Source organism: Giraffa tippelskirchi, chromosome 11 (assembly GCF_054371585.1).
Source record: "Giraffa tippelskirchi isolate mGirTip1 chromosome 11, T2T-mGirTip1v1.2.pri, whole genome shotgun sequence".
Classification (NCBI taxonomy): domain Eukaryota; kingdom Metazoa; phylum Chordata; class Mammalia; order Artiodactyla; family Giraffidae; genus Giraffa; species Giraffa tippelskirchi.
Window position 1 is genome coordinate 89711894 of NC_137285.1, and position 25765 is coordinate 89737658.

Consider the following 25765-nt stretch of genomic DNA (forward strand, 5'->3'; position numbering starts at 1 on the left):
ATCTCCAGCACAAAACTTCACAAACCACTTTTTAATATGTTCAATCAGTCACAGCACCTTCTTCATACACTACACAATTATTTTTTACTCCAGTTGCACTTTTATCTTTTTTGAAATAATAAAGCATAATATGCTGAAAATGTTGCTTTTCCTATCTTCAAAATTAAAATATCTACACAAAAATTCTCCAATTTTGATGTTTCTTTGAAAATGCACACTGATATGACAGCTGTCAAAATGCAATCAAACAAGATCATTTCAAATGAGGTCAAAGACAGCTAAGTACTACTTGAACCATCTTATGGAAAAAATAGAATGAACATCTGGCCAACCCAATATAATTCTGTAATTGTTGGGTTGGCCAATATATATTCTTTAAGAATGCATCCTACTGTCTTGCTCACTGTCATTACTCTTAACATTTATACTTCATATCTGTACTTCTTCTCCTATGATTATCTCTTGATACTCTAGTCAAGTTTTGACTCTATTATCCTCTATTATCTCACTGAATGTGCTCTGTGCAAGATCACCTTACATTGTTGTATTTAACCACTGACTATTGCATCTTTCTTAAAATTCTTACTTTGTTTGCCTTTAAGAGCCTCCATACTTGTTCTTATTATTGCTTTCCCTCCTTGCTGGCCGTTCCTTTTTAGTGTCCTCTATAGAAAATTTCACTTTGTTCTGGTCACATGCCCCAGAGTTTGGTTCTTGAATGCAGTCAGTTTTCTATCTGTATTTTGTCTCCAGATGATCTCATTCAGTCCTACTGGTTACAAATATTGTCTATAGTTCGATGCACTCTTGTGCGCTCAGTCATGTCAGTCTTGCCTGACTCTTCGCTATCCTATGGAATGTAGACTGCCAGGCTCCTCTGTCCATAGGATTCTCCAGGCTGGAGTGGGTTGCCATATCCTCCTCCAGGTGATCTTCTCAACCCAGGGATTGAACCTGCATATCCTGCATTGCAGGTGGATATTTTACCCACTGAGCGACCTGGGAAGCCCAGTATACTTTGATACCATAAAGTTTATAAACCTCCCGCCCTGCCCTCTCTCCTGAACTTTAGATTTGGATAAGAAAAATATTTACATGGAATTTCCACTTGATTTCTAAAGGCATCTCAAACTCAACATGCCCCAAACTTAATTCCCTTGTCTTGCTTTCCAATTTTTAGTAATCAACATGATTATTTATCAACCTCTCTTGGAAGGAAGGTTATGACCAACCTAGACCGCATATTTAAAAGCTGAGACATTACTTTGCCAACAAAGGTTCATCTAGTCAAGGCTATGGTTTTTTCAGTGGTCATGTATGGATGTAAGAGTTGGACAGTGAAGAAAGCTGAGCGCCGAAGAATTGATGCTTTTGAACTGTGTGGTGTTGGAGAAGACTCTTGAGAGTCCCTTGGACTGCAAGAAGATCCAACCAGTCCATCCTAAAGGAGATCAGTCCTGGGTGTTCATTGGAAGGGCTGATGTTGAAGCTGAAACTCCAAGACTTTGGCCACCTCATGCAAAGACTTGACTCATTGGAAAAGACCCTAATGCTGGGAAGGATTAGGGGCAGGAGGGGAAGGGGATGACAGAGGATGAGATGGCTGGATGGCATCACCGACTCGATGGACATGGGTTTGGGTAAACTCCGGGAGGTGGTGATGGACAGGGAGGCCTGGCGTGGTGCGATTCACAGGGTCACAAAGAGTCTGACATGACTGAGTGACTGAACTGAACTGAACTCTTGTCTCTTGGGCTTCCCTGGAAATTTAGATGGTAAAGAATCCACCTGCAATGCACAATCTGCTGCTGCTAAGTCGTTTCAGTCGTGTCCAACTCTGTGCGACCGCATAGACGGCAGCCCACCAGGCTCCCCATTCCCTGGGACTCTCCAGTCAAGAACACTGGAGTGGGTTGCCATTTCCTTCTCCAATGCATGAAAGTGAAAAGTGAAAGTGAAGTCGCTCAGTTGTGTCCTACTCTTAGCGACCCCATCGACTGCAGCCTACCAGGCTCCTCCGTCCATGGGATTTTCCAGGCAAGAGTACTGGAGTGAGGTGCCATTGCCTTCTCTAGCAATTCACAAGACCTGGGTTCAAATCCTGGAGAATGGAATACTCCAATATACTTGCCTGGAGAATTTCAAAGACAGAAGAGCCTGGTAGGCTACACTCCATGGTGTTACATAGAGTCAGACATGACTGAGTGACTAACACACACACTTGACTCTTTTAAGAGTTCATTCAACTCATGAACACAGCTTCTTGGATTCTCCTTTCTCAATAAACCTCATAAGACTAAATGTTCCCAAAGTTTCAGTACAAAGCACATTAGCTTTGGGGAACATTTGTGTAGAATCACCACATGAAGACTGACTGACTCAGATCATAATAAGAGGGACATATACAAAATCATAGCAGCATGCACTATCTCTTGAAGGGATGAGCTATTGGCAGTTGCCATCTTCTCTCTCTTCATAGTCCCCTATCTTGCCGTCTAATAATACATATGAGGAAAATAATAAATAAATGGCATAAATCTTAGAAATATTCAAAAATGTAATCCAAAATATACCCAATAAAATAAAATATTCAACAATGATAGAATAGACTGATAAATAGATAGACTGATAAAACATTCAACAATGTAGTCCAATAATACTCTTCACAATTTGAAAAGTACTATCCCAACTATTATTTAATTTGACCCAGGAAACAATATTAAAAAGCTACTGACTATGTATTTTTAAAGACGAGAAATTTTTATACACTTGAGTTAGAAAATTATTTTCTGAAGTTAAAACCAAGAAATTAGTCAAGTGTAGCTATCAAGTCATGTGTCTGATCCTAAAACCTTAACTACTGATTCATTTGAAAGGTGACAGTATATCAAGACAGACAGAATCTTATTGTCACACTTTATATTGGTGCTGCTTATTTATTTTTCCCTCCTCTCCAGCCCTTTCTGTGTCATAGAGCCATAACAACATCATATCCAATCCATTTCAGGCTTTCTAACATACTTATTCCCCTCACTCTGTAATATCCATTCCTACCTTCTTTGCCAGAAAAACTTATCATCTGCCAGGTCTCAACTAAATTGTAACTTACTCTAGAAAGAGATGCTCCAGAATGTACAAATTACTTTGTTAAGTGGTCTCAAGGTGCACAGTATTCAAATAAAAGTCAAAATCATGTGTTTTAACTGTAATTTTTCCCACTGGGATCATAAATTCACTAGCAACAGGGTCATGTTTGCAACTGACTTGGTAAATCCCACAGCCTTGAGTTCAGAGAAGCTTTATTAATAATAAAGAATGATGAGTGGTTATAATGTGAATATCAAACCTCAATGAAGTGTACTCCACTCATATATCTATCCATAATGTTTATAAACAACTGTTTTTTTCTCTGACACGTTAACAGCTTGGAAGTCATCAATTCCAATCTTACATAGGAAAAAGCCAAATAAACTGAAAATCAATAAATTTTTATCAACTCACCATAGATCTGAGATTGCAAGGCAAAGCAATACCCCCAAATTCTGGATAAGCAGGTCGAGAGAGTCACAGCCAAGATTCATGTTCATGGGAGTACAGCTACTAGAGAAACCATGAACAGGAAGAAAGCACTTAATGATGATTATGATGATTATGATGAAATGATGTGGGATGGGGGTGTAGACAAACTTAAGGGTGAGAAACTCCTGAGGGCTGTAGTCTTAGAGTGGCTTTATACTTTTATAGGTTTTACCTCTATGGATTCAGAAGCTTCTCGCAATGATGAGCCAATAAAGATCACTTTGTGATACTGGCAGGGAAAGGAGAAAAGAAACCATTGTGAAATACAGCATAATGTTCTCTATACAAAATTATACTTTCTAGTGGAAAAGACTTCACTACACCCTTATGCCACTTAGGGAAAAGGCATTTCTCTGACTACAGCTCTCTCTATCCTTCCTGTTTCACTCAAGGGGAAAAAACAAAGCTCAGAAATGTCTCTGAAAATCACAGCCCAGGGACAATGGTCCACTAAGATATAGATATTTCATTAATGAAAGTACATAATTCTTCCCTTTGCCACACATTATACCAACAACAGCAGTGGATTATAGCTATAAGAGCTTTGAGGCAGACTGTCTCTAGGGAAGAATATTTCAGTTCAGTGGAATACAGTTCAGTCACTCAGCCATGTCTGATTCTTTGTGAACCCATGGACTGCAGCACACCAGGCCTCCCTGTCCATCACCAACTGCCAGAGTTTACTCAAACTCATGTCCATTGATGGCACCCAAACATCTCATCCTCTGTCATCCCATTCTCCTCCTGCTTTCAGTCTTTCCCAGCATCAGGCTCTTTTCCAATGAGTCAGTTCCCCTCATGAGATAGCCAAAGTATTGCAGTTTCAGCTCCAGTATCAGTCCTTCCAATGAATATTCAGGACTGATATCCTTTAGGATGGACTGGTTGGATCTCCTTGCAGTCCAAGGGACTCTCAAGAGTCTTCTTCAACACCACAGTTCAAAAGCATCAATTCTTCAGTGCTCAGCTTTCTTTATAGTCCAACTCTCACATCCAGACATGACTACTGGAAAAACCATAGCTTTGACTAGACGGACCTTTGTTGGCAAAGTAATGTCTCTGCTTTTTAATATCCTGTCTAGTTTGGTCATAGCTTTTCTTCTACGGAACAAGCATCTTTTAATTTCATGGCTGCAGTCACCATTGAATTGATTTTGGAGCCCCTCCAAAAATAAAGCATGTCATTGTTTCCACTGTTTCCCCTTCTATTTGCCATGAAATGATGAAGCCAGATGCCATAATCTTAGTTTACTGAATGTTGAGTTTTAAGCCACCTTTTTCACTCTCCTCTTTCACTTTCATCAAGAGGCTCCTTAGTTCGTCTTCACTTTCTGCCATAAGCGTGCTGTCATCTGCATATCTGAGGTTATTGATATTTCTCCCTGCAATCTTGATTTCAGCTTGTGCTTCATCCAGCCCAGTGTTTCTCATGGTGTACTCTGCTTATAAGTTAAATAAGCATGGTGACAATATACAGCCTTGATGTACTCCTTTCCTGATTTGAAACAAGTCTGTTGTTTCATGTCCAGTTCTAACTATTGCTTCTTGACCTGCATACAGATTTCTCAAGAGGTAACACCAAAATCAGATTGATTATATTCTTTGCAGCAAAAGATGGAGAAGTTCTATACAGTCAGCAAAAACAAGACTGGGAGCAGACTGTGGCTCAGATCATGAACTCCTTATTGCCTAATTCGGACTTAAATTGAAGAAAGTAGGGAAAACCACTAGACCATTCAGGTATGATCTAAATCAAATCCCTTATGATTATACAGTGGAAGTGAGAAATAGATTTAAGGGACTAGATCTGATAGACAGAGTGCCTGATGAACTATGAACAGTGGTTTGTGACATTGTACAGGAGATAGGGATAAAGACCATCACCATGGAAAAGAAATACAAAAAAGCAAAATGGCTGTCTGAGGAGGCCTTACAAATAGCTGGGAAAAGAAGAGAAGTGAAAAGCAATGGAGAAAAGGAAAGATATTCCCATCTGAATGCAGAATTCCAAAGAATAGCAAGGAGAGATAAGAAAGCCTTCCTCAGTGATCAATGCAAAAAAAATAGAGGAAATCAACAGATTGGGAAAGACTGGAGATCTCTTCAAGAAAATTAGAGATACCAAGGGAACATTTCATGCAAAGATGGGCTCGATAAAGGACAGAAATGGTAGGGACCTAACAGAAGTAGAAGATATTAAGAAGAGGTGGCAAGAATAAACAGAAGAACTGTACAAAAAAGATCTTCACGACCCAGAAAATCACGATGGTGTGATCACTCACCTAGAGCCAGACAGCCTGGAATGTGAAATCAAGTGGGCCTTAGAAAGCATCACTACGAACAAAGCTAGTGGAGGTGATGGAATTCCAGTTGAGCTATTTCAAATCCTCAAAGATGATGCTGTGAAAGTGCTACACTCGATATGCCAGCAAATCTGGAAAACTCAGCAGTGGCCACAGGACTGGAAAAGGTCAGTTTTCACCCAATCCCAAAGAAAGGCAATGCCAAAGAATGCTCAAACTACCGCACAATTGCACTCATCTCACACGCTAGTAAGTAATGCTCAAAATTCTCCAAGACAGGCTTCAGCAATACGTGAACCGTGAACTTTCAGATGTTCAAGCTGGTTTTAGAAAAGGCAGAGGAACCAGAGATCAAATTGCCAACATCTGCTAGCTCATCGAAAAAGCAAGAAAGTTCCAGAAAAACATCTATTTCTGCCTTATTGACTATGACAAAGCCTTTGACTGTGTGGATCACAATAACTATGGAAAATTCTGGAAGAGATGGGAATACCAGATCATCTGACCTGTCTCTTGAGAAACCTGTATGCAGGGCAGGAAGCAACAGGTAGAACTGGACATGGAACAACATGTCCAAATAGGAAAAGGAGTATGTCAAGGCTGTATATTGTCACCCTGCTTATTTAACTTATATGCAGAGTACATCATGAGAAACGCTGGGCTGGAAGAAACACAAGCTGGAATCAAGATTGCTGGGAGAAATATCAATAACCTCAGATATGCAGATGACAGCACCCTTATGGCAGAAAGTGAAGAAGAACTAAACAGCCACTTGATGAAACTGAAAGAGGAAAGTCAAAAAGTTGGCTTAAAGCTCAACATTCAGAAAACTAAGATCATGGTATCTGGTCCCATCACTTCATTGGAAATAGATGGGGAAACAGTGGAAACAGTGTCAGACTTTATTTTTGGGGACTCCAAAATCACTGCTGATGGTGATTGCAGCCATGAAATTAAAAGATGCTTACTCCTTGGAAGGAAGGTTATGACCAACCTAGATAGCATATTTAAAAGCAGAGACATTACTTTGCCAACAAGGGTCCGTCTAGTCCAGACTATGGTTTTTCCTTTGGTCATGTATGGATGTGAGAGTTGGACAGTGAAGAAAGCTGAGCACCGAAGAATTGATGCTTTTGAACTGTGGTGTTGGAGAAGACTCTTGAGAGTCCCTTGGAGTACAGGGAGATCCAACCAGTCCATCCCAAAGGCCATCAGTCCTGGGTGTTCATTGGAAGGACTGATGTTGAAGCTAAAACTCCAATACTTTGGCCACCTCATGCCAAGAGTTGACTCATTGGAAAAGACCCTAATGCTGGGAAGGATAGAGGACAGGTGGGGAAGGGGACGACAGAGGATGAGATGGTTGGATGGCATTAGTGACTCGATGGACATGGGTTTGGGTAGACTCCGGGAAGTAGTGATGGACAGGGAGGCCTGGCGTGATGTGATTCATGGGGTCGCAAAGAGTTGGACACGACTGAGCGACTGAACTGATCTGAACTGAACTGATTTATCTTGATTCACGGACCTAATATTCTGGGTTCCTATGCAATATTGTTCTTTACAGCACTGACCTTTACTTCCATTACCAGTCACATTCACAGCTGGGCCTTGTTTGCACTTTGGCTCAGCCTCTTCATTCTCTCTGGAGTCATTTCTCCACTCTTCTCCAGTAGCATATTGGGCACCTACCAACCTGGGGAGTTCACCTTTCAATGCCATATCTTTTTGCCTTTGCATACTGTTCATGGGGTTCTAAAGCAGGAATACTGAAGTGCTTTGCCATTCCCTTCTCCAATGGACCATGTTTTGTCAGAACTCTCCACCATGATCTGTCCGTCTCAGGTGGTCCTACATGGCATCGCTCATAATTTCATTGAGTTAAAAAAGGCTGTGATCCAAGTGATCAGTTTGGTTAGTTTTCTGTAGCTAACTATTCACAGCACTATTCCCAAGGATATTGGGCAGGAATGGGTTTTATAGAGGAGTAGCAAAGGCAACATGGAAACAGAGAATGCTTGGCTAGGAGGGCAAGGATTTCCTTATAAGGCTGGCAGGTCTTATTTTCTAGGGAGAGGTCAGGTAGCCAAAACTGAGTTGGAGGATCATGGTATTTGTCAGGTTTCCTTGACAAGTGCTTCCCATAAGAGAAGGCTGACTTAGGTTTAGATTTGTCATCTAGGCTCAGCCACTGGGATGACCTTCACTTTGTGCATCCCAGTATATGAATTGATTTTATTAGATGTTAAAATAGTGAAACTGTTTGCAAGGTATATGGGAACTCTTTGAATTATTTTTGTAATTTCTCTGTGTTCTAAAACCATATTTTCTGTAATCTAAAATTGTTCCAAAATAAAAAAATATATTTTAAATAATTATCTGTAAGCACAGAAATGATTAGCAAAATGACTAATTTTATGGGATAAGAATAATATGTACTTAGCTATAAACTTATACAGAACAGCCTATAAGTTATGTATGTAGAACACAAATCAAACTTCATTTCCTCCTCAAGTAAGTGTTAAGACCGTTTGCCTTTGGTTCAGTCTGGTGTTGTCTAGGATGCACTAGGTTTGTGTGATTCCCAAGTTCTTGTTGCTACACAGTAATCCACATAGGATACAGTGCTTTCTTGTGCCATTGCCCATGTTCTTAATCTAAAAATACAGAAAATCTAAAATTTTGTAGAATTCTACACTGGAAACCACGTATTGTTATGTACTCTGAAGTTGCATGAGGGTACCTTGTTAAGGATAGAAAAAGTGTCAAGAATTCAGTCAAAAGCTTTACATCCAGTTTTGATACCATATCCCCCAGAGGTGGAGGGAAATCTACTAATTGACATAGAAAAACCTTGTTGCCCAATGATGACATTGTACTACTCTTTGCTTTGTTTATTAGAGCAGAGTGGTCTCTGCTGCATGTTGCAAATCTGTTCTCAAACACTGTGCTCTCTCTCTCGCCTTAATTTTCTTAAAAGCTTGATTTTTTAATGTTGTATGTAAAAAGAATAAGTAAAACATATATGTAATTATCTCCAAAATCACTATGGATGGTGACCATAGCCATGAAATTAAGAGATACTCCTTGGGAGAGAAGCTATTACAAACCTAGACAGCATATTAAAAAGCAGAGACATCACTTTGCCAACAAAGGTCCCTATTGTCAAAACTATGGTTTTTCCAGCCTTTATGTTTGGATATGAGAGCCGGACCATAAAGAAAGCTGAGCACTGAAGAACTGATACTTTCAAATGTGGTGCTGGAGAAGACTCTTGAGAGTCCCTTGGACAGCAAGGAGATCAAACTAGTCAATCCTAAAGGAATCAACCCTTCTTTGACAGGACTAATGCTGAAGCTAAAGTCCCAATACTTTGACCACCTGATATGAAGAGCTGACTCATTTGAAAAGACTCTCATGCTGGGAAAGATTGAGGTCAGGAGGAGAAGGGGATGACAGAGGGTGAGATGGTTGGGTGACATCATCGACTCAATAGACATGAGTTTGAACAAACTCCAGGAGATAGTGAAGGACAGAGAAGCCTGGAATGCTGCAGTCCATGGGGTCGCAAAGAGTTAGCATGACTGAGCGACTGAACAACAAACAAATCATATATGTAAATGACAAAGAATAATAAGAAAATTAATAGCTCACTAGCTTGTATAAGAAACCAAAATTTAACAGTTCTGAAAACCACTCTATGCATTTGTCAATTGCATCCCTTCCCTCTTCACAGAAGATACTATTATCTTAAATTTTGTTTCTCTTTCATTTGATTATTTTAATAATTATACTAATGAATGTGTGTGTGCATGATCAATACATTGTTTTGCTCACTTACATATTATAAATTTTACCCTATTTTCTATATGTTTGTATCTAACTTCACTTATATATTATATTTCTAAGGTGCATCATTTTTAGTGCATAGAGCAGTACATTTATTTGTACTACTGGGTCATGTTTCATTGTGTGATTGTACCTCAGTTTTCATCCAATCTCCTGTCAATGAATGTGTTTCCCCTTCTGGTATATTTTTCCTTCTTGATCATGGTTATCAAGAACTTTCTTTTCTGTTTCTTGGTGCATATGGGCAAAGGTTTCTATTAATCGTGTGCTCAAGTTTGGAATTATGACATTCTATGCTAGGCTTAACTCAACTTTATTAGATGATAGCAAATTGTTTTCTGAAGTGGTTTAGAGGAGAAATTCACTGCCAAATGTTTTGCCAACACTATCAAAATTAGACTTTATATATTTGCCAGAAATTTAAGCATAAAATGGTGTTTCTTTGTGATTTTCCCAATTCATAGTTAGGCTAAAAATACTTATGGTTGTTTATTAGACATTTTATAATGGAATGTCTGTTCATAATTACGGTTTCTTTTCATTGAGGTTGTTTTTCTTTACTTATAACTTGTAGAAAAAATATATAATGTAAACATATACATGTGTGTATAACAAATGTTATATGGACAAATAGAGGTATTAAAAAGCTATCATCTGTTAGTTATATGAATTGGAAATTTGTTCTTCAAATTTCAGCTTGTTCTACCACCTACTTAATATTCTATTTGATGAACAGATATTATTTTTAGTAATATAATGTATCACATCTTTCATTTGTAGTTTCTACTGTTTGATTGTTATTTAAAACACTTATTATTATAACATAAATTCTGTTATTTTCTAAAACATACAGTATTTATATCTAAATCTTTCATCTGTCTTGAATTATCTTTTGGTATGATTCAAGATAATCATTTAACCTAATGACATTTATCAAAGAAATATCTTCCTCCTAGATGTCTTCTCATATGTAAGTTTGGTTTAGGCTTCTGGGGTCACTATTCTGATCCATCCTTTCAAACACCCATCCTTGTGCTAATACCTGATTTCTTAGCTCACTTCCAAAATAAGTCTAGATATTTTACAAGTAGGTTCCTAATCTTATCAGTTTTTGTCAGATGTATCTTGGCAATGCTTTTACTCTTCTGCAAAAGTTTAAGAATTAGCATTATCATGATACTCCAAGAATAATTGAAATACCTATTGGAGGACACTTTATGCCTGACTGGCCTGAATTTATCTTACTTATCTTCCCCTAAGAAGTGCTTTTAAGCTCTAACACTGCAGTTTCTTATCTATGATGTGTGCTATCTAATGACTTCCCTTTTATCTTAAGCTATTTTAGTCCCCTTTTGTGATTAGAGAGCATCTAGGGTTGATTATTTAGGCCTTCTTTTTATAGATGAGACTTTCTCTTAGCATTTCCATATATGTCATGTTGGATTTATTTAATTGTGCATCTGTGTTACCTACCCCAAAGGCAGAGACTATGCCTAGACCTAAGCATATCCTAATGAGGGATTTTTAGAGTGTAGAGAACCAACAGGAGTGTTTTCAGTTACTAATAGTTGAGAAATGGAGTATTTCCTGTCGTATCAATAAACAAGGATGGCACAGTTATCAGTGATTCCTGCCCTCCAAATGTGAATTTCTGAGCCCAGAGGAAGATGCCTAGGAAAAACAATACCTGCCATCAGGCAGCTATTAGACTGCCACCACTCCCTACAACAAGTAAGGAACTAAGAATGTGAAAAATCAAATCACAGAATACTGGCCTCAGATAGCTGAGATGCATATGAAGGAAACGATCCCAGTAAGCCCAGACTCTTACATCTTCCCATACATAGAAAAGTGCTAAATTCCTTGAGGTATCTGGTTTTCTTTAATTCACAGAAATACTTGTGATGTTCAGACTACCTGCCCTTTGTTGCAAACTTCTGTATAATCTGACTTCCCCCCCTGCCTCCTCAGAGAAATTCTCTCAGGTTTACTTGAGATGCTGTCTCCTGGGCTTGAAGTCCTAAAAATTCCCACCAAATAAATCATAACTCTCAAATTTTAGTTGTGTGTATTCTTTAAGTCGATATAGTTGAGCTAGATATACCAAACGTGTCAGTGTTTTTCAGAAATATAACATTCCCTGGGATGGTTAAGGAAAAACAATTTCAAATTAGGAATGCTGGTCTCATCAGTAGGCTTGAACTTCAAACTTCCTGGAAACATTCCCATTTCTGATTACTGTATATTGATTGACTTTGTTTCAGGAGAGAGTTGAACTGAAAAAAGTCCATGAAGTTGTTATTACTTGATGACAGGTTTTATCTATTTTTTTAGACTTCATTTGAGGTACTGCATCACAAAATCACATAATACTAAAGCATATAATGAAGCCTATAAAGTTTCTTGGGCTTCCCTGATGGCTCAGAAGGTATAATATGCCTACAATGCAGGAGACCTAGGTTCAATCCCTGGGTCTAGAAGATTTCTTAAGGTTCTTTGAGTCATTCTTCTCTTTACTTTCACTGGTTACACTGAAGACCCAGGGAGGTTATAACTACCCACTGGAAGAGGCGGGTATGGGGGGAGGGGGTGGCGGAGACAGAGGGATGGGAACTGGAGGAAAAAAACAACAGCAGTATTCTATTAATAACCATGTGTGATACAGCAAATATGTGCATAATTTATCTAATGACAGGAAATAAAAATAAAGTGTTAATTAATTTTCATGGCTCAATTCAAAACCTTATTTTGCATGTTTATGATGAAAAAAGGGTTCAATTTTGAAAATTAATTTTATCCATTATAGAGACAGAAAGAAGATGAAACAGAGAGAGAGAGACAAACAGCTAGAGAGAGACAAAGAGAGACCAAAGCACTCTTCTACCAATTAGAAGTTTTAGTGGAAAGTTTTGTGTCATGACTTTTTGATTTTATTGATCTTTTTAAAATAATCATTATTTCATATTTCTATCAGTTTTATTATGTTTCCTTTCATCTTTCACTGTTTCTAGCATTTATTTTTGTTTAATTTGCTGCTATTGTTCCAGTTTCTTGAGAATGATGTTTAATTTATGGATTCTTACACTATATTTTTTTTTCTAAGCTATACATATAAACTCCACCCTATGTACATTTTACCTACACCCCACAATTTTTGATATATTGAATTTTTAATATTTTCAATTTAAAACAGTTTTCTAAATTCAATTTTCATTTCCTCTTTGATAAATGTCACTTATAAATGTTTACTCATTTTTAAACATATGGGGGTTTTAAAAATCTTTTTCTTATTGACTTCTAGCTTAAGCCCACTATGGTTAGAAAAATGTACCCTTATAAATTAAAACATTTGTATTTAATTGAGAGCAGCTTTCTAACCCAGGATGTAATCAATTTTTACAAAACTTTTGTGTGTACTCAAAGTAATGGGTGGTCTGCTGTTGTGGGGTACAAAGCTCCATATAAGTCAATTATGTCAAGTTTGTTAAATGTGATGGGCAAATTTCCTGTATTCTTACAGCTTTCACATCTGCATTTTTCAGCCAGTTCCTGAGAGATGTGGTTAAATCACCCACAATGATTATAGATTTTTCTATTGTTCTTTCAATTCTGTCAATTTTTACTTTATATATTTTGAAGGTATGTAATTAGATAAATAAAACTGTTTTGAAATATTATACCTTCCTACTGGATTTAGTTATGATCGTTCTGATGTATTATTCATTATCTCTAGCAATGCTTTTTGCCTTAAAATCTACAGTTTTTCTGAAATTGATATAACAACATTGGCTTTCATTTAATTAGTCCTTGCATGGCATAACTTTTTCATTCTTTTATAGCCAAACACTCCAGGAAACAAACTCACTCAGAAGTACAGCATGGATAGTGTAATGCAGTTTATTACACCAGGGAGTCCGAGGCAGAGTTTCCTCTTTAGCCAGGGACCCCGACCGACTCTTGTGAAAACCTTATATATCTTAAGTGTATGTGCTCAAGCCCCCATCCCCAAACTCCTTAAACCTAGCCTGGAAAATGTTAAAGGGAGATACAATCAAGTTACAGCCATGATTCATAGTCAGAGAGGTCAGCTGGTTATACATTGAAGCCTACACCAATGGGTGCCATAAAGATTACAAAGGTGATTGACTACACTGGGGATTATTACATTCTTTCTGGTGATGGGAAATCTTGGTATGGAATCCGGTGTTTATCAGGCTGGGAGGCCTGTTGTGCTGTAGGTATGTTATCTCCATGGTTACCAGGCATATAGTCCAAAGTTCACTGAAAATGCAAGCAGGCGTATAGTCCAAAGTTCACTGGGAATGTAAGATGGCATTTCCTTCTTTTTCAAGATGGAGTCAGCTTGGCCTGTCCCCTTCCTCCTTCATTCCCCCATTTTGATGCTCTCAGTTTCCAGTGTGAGCATCACTCATCGTGATGTACTGCATTTTAGGTTTCCTGGTATATATTTGGGTAAATGAAGTTGGCAAGTCCTTGAAGCAGCAGTCGATTGCAGAGCTTCATCTCTTCTTCTTCTTCTTTAAGATGATCTTGGTTTCACGAGGATCAGTGGGGTCCTTCTGTGTCCACTCAGTCCTCCGGGTCTCTGTGGTGTGCTCTTTTCGCCCTCGTGTGGTGGATCCAGGGAGTGACACCTGAAACTTTTAAGTGCCGTAGGTGTGGTTAGAAAAACAGTATATGGACGTTTCCAATGTGGGGCCAAGGAGTCATGTTTCCAGTCCTTGACCTACATCTGATCACCGGGCACAAACTCGTGAATAAGTTCCCCAATGGGAAATGGCACATTTTCTTGTACAAACTTAGTTACATGATTTATTACCCAGTTGTTCCATCTGCCATGAAATCCCATCCCCCCTTACCTGCGGCAAATTTGCCGACACCTGTCTTACTATGGGAGGGGGTCCCCCATAGACAATTTCATAAGGAGAATAACTGTGGGAATGCGGGGTTACCCTTAATTTGAGTAAAGCCACCAGAAGCAAGTCTATCCATGAATGGTCAGTCTCTATGATCCATTTTGAAAGTGTCTGTTTAAGAGTTCAATTGGTTCTTTCCACCATTCTGGAACTCTGGGGCCTATATGCCGTATGCAATTTCCACTTGATATTTAGAGCTTTACATACAGTTGAATTAAGTCGGCTACAAAGGCACAGCTGTTGTCTGATCCTATACTGGTTGGGAACCTGAATCTGGGGATTATTTCTGGAAGCAGACAGCGAGCCACTTCATTTGCTTTTTCAGTTAGGGTGGGAAGGCCTCCACTCATCCGGAGAAGGTACATATCATGACCAGTAAGTAACAGTATCGGCAGGGTTTCATCTCAGTAAAGTCCACTTCTAAATGTTCAAAGGGTAGAGTGACTTTTAACTGTATCCCTAAAGGTTTTTGTTTATATCCAGGGGCAGCATTGACATTTGAGCAAGCAGAACAGTTCTGGGATTCCATTCTACATAAAGAGGAAATTCGTGGAATTAAGAAATATTTTCAGATTAATTCTTCCATTTTGTCATGTCCCAAGTGAGTTGCCTGATGAACCTGAGACACCAGAGTGGGGGCTAATGCTTTGGTGGCCTTTCTGCTTCAGCCAGCTGGTCTTGGGCTGGGGTATACTGTGGGAGAGTCAAAGTTAACTCGGGCATTTTTGAGAGTACAAAAGTTCTGATAGATCCCCCACCAGCAGCCCCAAATTTCTCAGCCACATGTGTCACGGCTTTATCTGCTAGTCAGTTTCCCCGTGGTTGTGGGGTGTCTTCCTTTTGGTGACCCCGACAGTACATCACTGCTACCTTTTCAAGTTCTCATATAGCATCTAATAGAGTCAAGATTTCCTCCTTATTTTTAATGTCCTTTCCGTTGGCTATCAGAAGACCTCTCTCTTTATATAAAGACACATGTACCTGCAAAGTAACAAAATCATACTTAGAGTCTGGGTAAATGTTTGTCTTCTTACGTTTTGAGAGGTTGAGGGCCTGGATTAGAGCATATAGTTCGGTCCGTTGAGAAGACCAGTGAGCCAGCCTCAACGACGGTTTCTTCTGTGACTGTTGCATATCCCTACAGTCATTGTCTTTGTTTCGCCAGGCTGGGGCCATTGGTGTACAGGACCCAATCTGGGTTTGAGATTGGCTGATCTCTCAAGTCGGGTCTGCTGGCATAAACTTCTTCTAGGATTTCCTTGCAATCATGTGAGTGCCCACCTTCTCCCACAGGAAGGAGAGTGGCCGGATTCAGGGCCTGACAAGGCTCAATAGTGACATGGGGGTTCTCATATAACAGTCCCTGGTATTGAGTAATCCGGGATGTAGACAGCCATTTATGGGGGTCCCCTCGCAGGAGAGTGTTGACTTCATGGGGGACTTTTACGATCAAGTCTTGCCCCAAATTCAGCTTGGCTGCCTCCCGGACCAGTAAGGCAACCACAGCAACTGCCCATAAGCATTCCGGCCAACCAGCCACCCGGTGGCAACATTGTCCAATCTTTTCAAGAGATAAATCACGGGTCTGTCCGATGTCCCCATAGTCTGGGTCAACACTCCCATAGCCACCTTGTCCTTTTCAGTCATGTAAAGAGGCTTAGCAAGGTCTGGCAGGCCCAAAGTGAGTGATTTAATTGCTAGCTTTAGTTCCTCAAAGGCCTGTTGCTGTCTCTCAGTCAAATTTAGTGAATCTCCTTCTGGTCCAGTTAGAAGTTCATATAATGGCTGGGCCATCTGGGAATAGCCCAGAATCCAAATCTTACAAAATCCAGTGGCTCCCAAGAACTCTCGGACTGTTATCTGGTTCTTAGTTGTGGGATTCTCAAAATGACCTCTTTTCTGGACTGGTCTAACAGCCTCGTGTCTCCTCTCAGAACAAACCCCAAATATCTTACCTCTTCTTTGCAGATCTGTGCCTTCTTTTTCGAGACTCAGTAGCCAGACTCAATCAACAGCTCTATTAAAGCGTTGGTCCCTTCCCAGCAGTCTTCTCCATTCTCGGCAGCCAAAAGCAAGTCGTCCACGTATTGTAGCAACCAGGATCTGAACCTCTCTGGCTGGAACGAGTCCAGGTCAGAAGCCAAGTCTTCCCCAAAGATGGTTGGGGAATTCTTAAATCCTTGTGGGAGGGGAGTCCAGGTGAGCTGTTGTTTGGTGCACCCTGCTGGGTTTTCCCATTCAAAAGCAAAAATGGGTTGAGACACCAGGGAGAGGAGTATACAGAAGAAGGAATCCTTGAGATCTAGACAAGTATAGACCTTAGCACTCGGTGAGAGGAGGCTAAGTAAAGTATAGGGGTTAGGAATGGTGGGATGTAGTCACTGGCCTGGTTGACCAGTCTGAGGTCCTGCACAGGTCTATAGTCTGTCCCCCTTTTTTTCCTGACTGAAAGACAGAGGAACCAGAGATCAAATTGCCAACATCCAGTGGATCATCGAAAAAGCAAGAGAGTACCAGAAAAACATCTATTTCTGCCTTATTGACTATGCCAAAGCCTTTGACTGTGTGGATCACAATAAACTGTGGAAAATTCTGAAAGAGATGAAAATACCAGACCACCTGACCTACCTCTTGAGAAACCTGTATGCAGGTCAGGAAGCAACAGTTAGAACTGGACATGGAACAACAGACTGGTTCCAAATAGGAAAAGGAGTACATCAACGCTGTATATTGTCACCCTGCTTATTTAACTTATATGCAGAGTACATCATGAGAAACACTGGGCTGGAGGAAGCACATGCTGGAATCAAGATTGCCGGGAGAAATATCAATAACCTCAGATATGCAGATGGCACCACCCTGATGGCAGAAAGTGAAGAAGAACTAAAGAGCCTCTTGATGAAAGTGAAAGTGGGGAGTGAAAAAGCTGGCTTAAAGCTCAACATTCAGAAAACTAAGATCATGTCCATCCAGTCCCATCACTTCATGGCAGATAGATGGGGAAACAGTGGAAACAGTGGCTGACTTTATTTTTCTGGGCTCCAAAATCACTGCAGATGGTGACTGCAGCCATGAAATTAAAAGACGCTTACTCCTTGGAAGGAAAGTTATGACCAACCTAGAAAGCATATTTAAAAGCAGAGACATTACTTTGTCAACAAAGGTCATCTAGTCAAGGCTATGGTTTTTCCAGTAGTCATGTATGGATGTGAGAGCTGGACTATAAAGAAAGCTGAGTGCTGAAGAGTTGATGCTTTTGAACTGTGGTGTTGGAGAAGACTCTTGAGAGTCCCTTGGACTGCAAGGAGATCCAACCAGTCCATCCTAAAGGAGACCAGTCCTGGATGTTCATTGGAAGGACTGATGTTGAAGCTGAAACTCCAATACTTTGGCCACCTGATGCAAAGAGCTGACTCATTGGAAAGACCCTGATGCTGGGAAAGATTAAGGGCAGGAGGAGAAGGGGACGACAGAGGATGAGATGGTTGGATGACATCACTGACTCGATGGACATGGGTTTGGGTGGACTCCAGGAGTTGATGATGGACCAGGAGGCCTGGCGTGCTGTGGTTCATGGGGTCACAAAGAGTCAGACACGACTGAGCAACTGAACTGAACTGAACTGATAGAATCAGTGTATTCCAGGCTGACTGGCATTCAATCAGGATGCCCGCCTGTTTCAGTCTGTTTATGTGTGGAAAGATGCCAACTGAAGCCTCTAGTGGAGTGGGTACTGACGTTTTCTGACTGGAGTGGCACCAGGTTTGAGTTCTATTACCACTGGGGCTTGTTGTTTTTCAAGACCATGTGTGTGGGGGGTGGGTGGGGGGTGTGGATGTCTTCTGCCCAGACCTCAGGAAATTGTTGAGTTAACTCTCTCTCTCGACTGTTTAGTCCGTCTGGCTTCCCGCCCCAGGAGATTGTGCAACCTCCATTCATCTTGAGGGGTTACCAAGAGGGAGAGTAAATTGGTGGTTTAGCCCACTTGAAGAGTGGGTCATTCATGGGGGGAAAAGGTCACTTGTGCCCCCAATTTACACAGCAAGTCTGTTCCCAACAAAGGTACTGGGCATTCAGGAATGTATAGAAATTCATGAGTCATTCAGTGTCCCCCCATCTGACATTTTTGGGGTAAGCAGAAAAGTCTGGTCAGCTCTTCCCCAGTTACTCTTGCTGTGGCAGTGGCCTTTTTGAGAGGGGTGCCACTGGTTCGGTCACCACTGTCATTTCTGCTCCAGTGTCCACCATAAAGTCAATAATTTGGTCTCCCACTTTTAATTTTACCATAGGCTTTTGGGGACCTTGCTTCTTTGAGCCCTGGCACCCCATTCAACCTCCAGTCCAGCCAGCCCTATAACAGCTGATGCTAAATCCTTTTCCCCGCTATTTTGGGGGCATTCATTTTTCCAGTGACCGAAGCCCCAGCATTGGGCACATTGATTTGGTTGTAGGGCGGCCCTGGGCCTTCTTGTAGAGGGTCTGCCATGAGGCTGGCTCCAGTTCAGAGCGGGCCAAGGAGATCTAGGGAGGGCTGCAGCCAGTACTGCAGCCCTTTGGTCTGCCCTCATTATCTTCTCTCGCCTTTTCTCAGCTTCTCTTTTTGTCTCCATGTCTCTATTCCTGAATACCTTATCAGTTATCTCAATTATTTGTGAGCTAGTCATGGCCAATACCACTTCCACCTTTTGAAATTTGCGTCTGGTATCAGGGTAGGCTTGAAACACAAAGGCTGCATTTATCACCATCTGAGATCCAGGGGCCTCTGGATCTATTGGCATATAAAGTCTACAGGCCTCACACAGTCTTTTGTAGAACTCAGAGGGTGATTTGGTCTCCCTTTGAATCACTTTGGAGGGTTTTGTCATATTCATAGGTTCTCGGGCCCCCCTCTTGAGGCTTTGTAAAATAGCCACCCGAAATCTCTCCAGGTGGCCCCTTCCTTCCTCTGTGTTATAGTCCCAATTGGGCCTCTCATCAGGGGCAGCTAGTTTGCCCACCACTGTGGGTTTATGGTACCCTCAGGTGCCATTTCTCCTAGCCATTTTCTAGCCTCAGTTACGATCCTGTGTCTTCAGTGCTGCAAAGGGAGCCTAATAGTTGGATGATGTCATGCCATGTAGGGCAGTGGGTTTGAAAAATAGTCTCCAATAGTCTAGTCATGGCTTGTGGCTCCCCTGAGTACGGTGTAGCGTGTCTCTGCCGGTTTAATATGTCTGTAGAGGAAAATGCCTGGTAGGAAAATAGGCTACAGGAGGCTGGTAGTAGATTCCATCAGCATCCTGAACTGAGGGCTGTTGTAGCTCTCTCAGAGGCATCTGCAGCGGGGCTCTGTCCCCTTGCTTCTTGGCAGAGCATAGCCTTTGTCTGATTCCTGTGCTTCCTTCCCCCTTTTAGTCCACAACACCGGGAGAGGTGGATACAATCTAGGAGGTCCCACTAAGGTGGAATCCTGGAGGCATTGACCAAAGATCTCCATCGCCAGGATCAGAGCCTGCTGAAAGGGCAGCTCCAAGATCCCCAGGAGAGCTGGCGGACGAGCAGCGGCTGCTGCAGGAACTTCACCTGGCCCTGGAGCACTGGGTGGCAGGCGCCTCATTATCCAGTATGGGGGAGGGGGCAGGTCATCCCCATCCAAATCCTGAAGAATTTCTTTTTTGTCATTAGTAAATTTTTGTGCCATTAACATTGTTCCTTTCCCTTTCTTGATATAGAATCTTGTCCAAGGAGGGGAGTCTTGAGCTAAGCTTAGCCATGAGTCAATATACGGAAATTGATCTGGATGTCCCGGCTCTCCTGTAACTACTGTATAGTCTGCTTCCACTATTTTTAAGTTCATGGTGTCCTCTGGTGGCCATCCTACTCGCACAGAGGGCCATTCGACCTCACAGAGTATGCGGGGGTGGTTAGGGATCATCTTCTCCCCATAGTCTCCTCCAAATCCCTTCTTAAAACTTTTAATCATGCATTCCAACACAGTTGCCTTAGATTCACTTCCCCATCTTGCTTACCTTCTCGGACCTTCTTCCTTTCCTTTTCGTTCTATCTAAGAAGTTCTTGGTACCCTATGCACTTCTGATATTCCACTCAATGAAACACTTAAATTGCCATTCTACCTCCTTTCTAATTGGAGTGAGAAGAGCCTTACCTGCCAGATCCCAGAGGGAGAAGGGGGATCAGCGTGTCTTCACCTGCCAGTTGGCATGGCCAAACCAGAACACCACGTGGTCCAAGACTATTTCTCCCTTGACTTTTTAAGGTCTGTTCTGCCTTGGTGGGCTTGATCAGGTGTGGATGAAAACCCTGGTGGGTTAAATATGCCACATCCCAGGCCATCTCCAGAAAAGCCAACTTGTACTCACCTATGTATCCCCCTCCTTCTAGCCTGACAATTCTGAGGGGATCAAGAATTTCACAGCAGATAGGACACCTCCTTGGGGAGAGCAAAATACAAGCACACAGAGACCAAGTTTCTTCCCCTAGAAGCCCCTTCTGCAATTGCCGGGTAATAGTTTACCCGCAGATGACGCGGACACCACCTACTCTGTGACATTCACAGCCCTGCTTCCCCAAAACTTCCCCGTTCGTCCAATAGCAATCGATCCCAGAACAACGTAGATATCACCTCTTTGTGACAGCCGTGGTCCACGTGCTCCCTATTTGCTCCCGGGGGGGTTGATCAGGCCCCCTTTTCCACCCTGCTGGCTGGGAACCTCCTTACCTGAGCACTCATTCCCCTGCTGCCGTCCACTATCCACCAACGTGAAAGGTCCAGGCATCGAGGAACGGAATATTTACAGAAGGGCGAGGCGCCTTACCCCCTCTAAAAGACTGAGCCGCAAGCCCTCAGAGTAGCCTCAAGCGGGACTTATCTCCTCAAACTGAGGAGTTTCCTGGCCAACACACCAAATGTTATAGCCAAACGCTCCAGGAAACAAACTCACTCAGAAGGACAGCTTGGATAGTGGAGTGTGGTTTATTACACTGCCTCGGAGTTCCCTTTAGCCAGGGACCCCGACCGACTCCTGTGAAACCTTGTATACCTTAAGTGTATGTGCTCAAGCCCCCATCCCCAAATTCCTTAAACCTAGCCTGGAAAATGTTAAAGGGAGATACAATCAGGTTACATCCATGATTCATAATCAGAAAGGTCAGCTGGTTATACATTGCAGCCTATACCAATGGGAACTGTAAAGATTACAAAGGTGATTGACTACACTGGGGATTATTACATTCTTTCTGGTGATGGGAAATCTTGGTATGGAATCCGGTGTTTATCAGTCTGTGAGGCCTGTTCTGCTGTAGGTATATTATCTCCATGGCTACCAGGCATGTAGTCCAAAGTTCACTGAAAATGCAAGCAGGCGTATAGTTCAAAGTTCACTGGGAATGTAAGATGGCATTTCCTTCTTTTTCAAGATGGAGTCAGCTTGGCCTGTTCCTTTCCTCCTTCATTTTTTTTTTACTTCCAAACTAATTATTTTAGATGTATTTCTTAAATTCAACATAAATATATATATATATGTATATATATATATATATTTTACAATTCAGGAAATCAATAGAAACTACTTGGGTGAAACGACGCTTTCAACTACTCATCTTATTATTGAAATAACATTAGAGACTATTTATATTGCTCACACTACATTCCTAAAATATAATCAACTGTTTGCCATATATGTTTTCACAGCTTGAAATTGTAATTAGTCTTCAGTTTTTACTTTTAGGAAAACAAATTTGATTCATTAACTCATTTTAAAACTTTGATAGCTCTTAAATGGTTCGCCGCTACTGATCTATGGAACATCAAATTCCAAAGTAGGTCTATATAGTATAGAGTGGACAGTGATTTGCAAAGTTAATATAGCATAGTAGTTAACAGCACAGATTCTGGAGTCAAATTCTGTTTGTTTCACTTAGCTATGTGCCATCGAACAAATTATTTGGTGTCCTTATATTTCCATTTCCTCCTCTATAAAATAGGTTGGGCTTCCCAGGTGGTGCTAGTGGTAAAGAACTTGTCTGTCAATGCAGGAGACATAAGAGACAGGGGTTTGATCCCTGGGTTGGGAAGAACCCTTGGAAAGGGAAATGGCAATCCACGCCAGTATTCTTGCCTGGAGAATCCTATGGACTGAGGAGCCTGGTGGTATACGGTCCATACAGTCACAAAGAGTCCAACATGACTGAAGCGACTTCACACACCCAAACACAATAATGACATCTACCTCATGGAATTGTTGGAAGAATTAAGCAAGCTAATATGTAATAAATGCTAAGAACATGTACTAAGCACTGACATATAATAAGCACTCCTATACATACTTAAGTAAAGCAGCAAAATTATATTATTGGCTATTAGATCCAATAATATTATGATGAATTTTTAGCTTTGAAACCTAGTTTTATTAGCTCTTCAAGAATAATTGGAAAGTTTTGCCTCAAGTTTTCTCTCTGGGTTAATTCTCTGTCATGCTTACATATATGAAGCTTCTCCTAACACATCTGGATGTTTCTGTGCTTTTGCATATGCTTGTGCCCCTACATCATCTCTTAAATCTGGAAGTTCTTATACCTCCAGAGTCCAGCTAATTATCAAATTACTCAAAATTTACTGTTTTGAATTCTAGAATTTGTGTTGTTCAATATGATAGCCAATAGCCACATGTTGTTACCAAGCACTTGCTGCTGCTGCTGCTGCTAAGTCGCTTCAGTCGTGTCCGACTCTGTGCGACCCCATAGACGGCAGCCCACCAGGCTCCCCCGTCCCTGGGATTCTCCAGGCAAGAATACTGGAGTGGGTTGCCGTTTCCCTCTCCAGTGCATGAAAGGGAAAAGTGAAAGTGAAGTCGCTCAGTCGTATCCGACTCTTAGCGACCCCATGGACTGCAGCCTACCAGGCTCCTCCACCCATGGGATTTTCCAGGCAAGAGTACTGGAGTGGGGTGCCACTGCCTTCTCCAATTCTACATACTAAAAGCCTTCAAATTAGCCGAGCTCTAGCTCAGAACCGAGTTTTTCTCAGGCGGGGTACGGGGAGAGGGGGGCGGGGGCGGGGGCGACAGCAAGTGCTCTAGTGGAAGTAATACGTGCCGACGGTGACGGGATGACGCCGGGGGAGGGACCCTGTCTGCATCCCGCCCAAGCGCCTCGGGCTCAGGCGCTTCCGGCTTTTATTTGTTGAAAAAGATAAGATTGATAAAATATTGTAAATGTTTCAGTGAAAGATGGTAAACAAGTTAAGCTAATAAGGATGATTTGGCCGAAAAGCAGAACACTTATATGCAACAAGTGATCCTGTTTACAAAACAATAGTTTGCCCTATTATTAATATAGATAGAAGTTAGAATTGAACTCTTCAGAGCCTTAGTGGAACCAGTGAGCTATGATTGTTCAAAAATACCTGGCCCATATAGCCAGAATGCACAGAAAGGATGTACGTCCCTGTCCATTTTATCCAAAACTGTAAGGAGACTTTTGAGAAAAGTCAGTAACTACCCACTCTACAACTACTTTCCATTTCTGCCACTGGAGATATAAAATCTTTATTGATTTGTGAACTCTTAGAATAGCATTTGATCTTTTGTTTAAGATAAACAATCTGTGTTCTTTTAATCTTTTCTAAAGCATCCTATTTTCCAAACCTGTGATCACTATCAATGTAACTCAATTTAACAAGCTTTCTCCCATCTATGAGGCACTGTGCTATGGAGGACACACAATGAAGATATGTGTCTGGCTTCAACAAGTTAATAATACGTAATGAGAAATAGATATCTAAACTAACATTAGCCTAAAGCAGAAAAAGGATAATAGCTTTTCAATTCAAATCAAAAATTATGAGCATGAAAGAGAAAAATAAAGAATGGAGCAGAAGTCTTACACCCTACTATTTGAGGACTTCATGCAAAATAGAGCCAGGTTTTAGAAGGATCCATCTGGCCTTAGAGATTTTCTCTCAATGAAGCATGGAAAACAGAGGACCATAAAGGATAAAACAGGAAAAAGTAGCACCCTTACATACAATCATTTATCTCTTTCTATGAAAAAGCTTCTATTCAAAGGAATCAAACATTTTTTATATGATAAACACTGTGTTAGGCACAAGGATATGAAAAAAATAGGTTGTGGACCCTACCTTTAAAGGTATGAATTCAGATCTACAGTAAATGAACCTATAAAAAGCCAGAGTGTCATACAAGAAGTATCATGCTGCTGCTGCTGCTAAGTCCCTTCAGTCGTGTCCGACTGTGTGCGACCCCATAGACGGCAGCCCACTGGGCTCCTCCGTCCCTGGGATTCTCCAGGCAAAAATACGTAGCAGGCACATTTCTAACGGTAGGCTACATAGCTAAATTCCTCTATCTAAGTCCTGGACAACCTAGGACTGTTTAACAAATAAATATTTGATGTTTTCAATTCAACTGCTTTTCTTTTCCATGTATTTGTCTGGCCTTCACCCTCTATCTTTAAATCGCACAAAGACGGGAACTATAGCTACTATTTTTTCTTTAAAATCAAAGTGCCATGCCTTTGTTCTATGCCTGCCCATTGACCACTCAATCCAATACTATTTAGGTTCTTCAGACCAAAAAAAAAAAAAGAACTCCCACTAGAATCTTTTCAGTACCGAGTAACACAATTCTTAAATAGTGGGAAACATGTCTGAGACCCTTCCTCAATGCACTTTTTTGGATCCTCAATTTCATACATTGATATGCCCTTTGGTGATCTCTCTGCCTTCTTTCATTGCCAAGTATTCTGACTTTCTGTCAAGAGGCTGTTCTTTTATTCAGAAGTCTTAGAAAACAAAACAATTTAAAACATGTTTAAGTTCCAACAGATATCTGTTGATTACAAGACACTGTGTTTAAAAATAGACTCTTACCTAAGGCTTTCTGAAAATGAGCTTTGCCTTTGATAAAATAAAAAAGGCTTTGAGTTCCTCTGAACAGATTGTTGGGCAATTGTCAAAATGACAACTCTTTTAACCTCACTGATCTCAGATTGAAGGTTTTCACAGACTGCAGTAGCAAAGAAACACTTTCAAAACACAGATAGCACACTAAAAAAGAGTAAGTGATGGAAAACAATATC

General features: G+C 41.0%; 2 long non-coding RNA genes across 3 annotated transcripts; one reads left to right on the top strand and one right to left on the bottom strand.

The window, feature by feature from the left end:
• Positions 1-13612: 13612 nt before the first annotated feature.
• Positions 13613-21146, bottom strand: LOC145525329 (uncharacterized). The gene is made up of 2 exons (XR_014068111.1): positions 21028-21146; positions 13613-14392 (listed from the first exon to the last, which is right to left on the bottom strand). It is a non-coding gene; the product is annotated as an uncharacterized LOC145525329 (long non-coding RNA).
• Positions 13982-20351, top strand: LOC145525330 (uncharacterized). Of its 2 annotated transcripts, none has more exons than XR_014068113.1 (4): positions 13982-14055; positions 15834-15937; positions 16637-16800; positions 20063-20351. It is a non-coding gene; the product is annotated as an uncharacterized LOC145525330 (long non-coding RNA). The 2 variants fall into 2 exon arrangements; XR_014068112.1 differs by lacking the exon at positions 13982-14055 and adding an exon at positions 14876-15027 and having other exon boundaries at positions 16637-16867.
• Positions 21147-25765: the final 4619 nt, after the last annotated feature.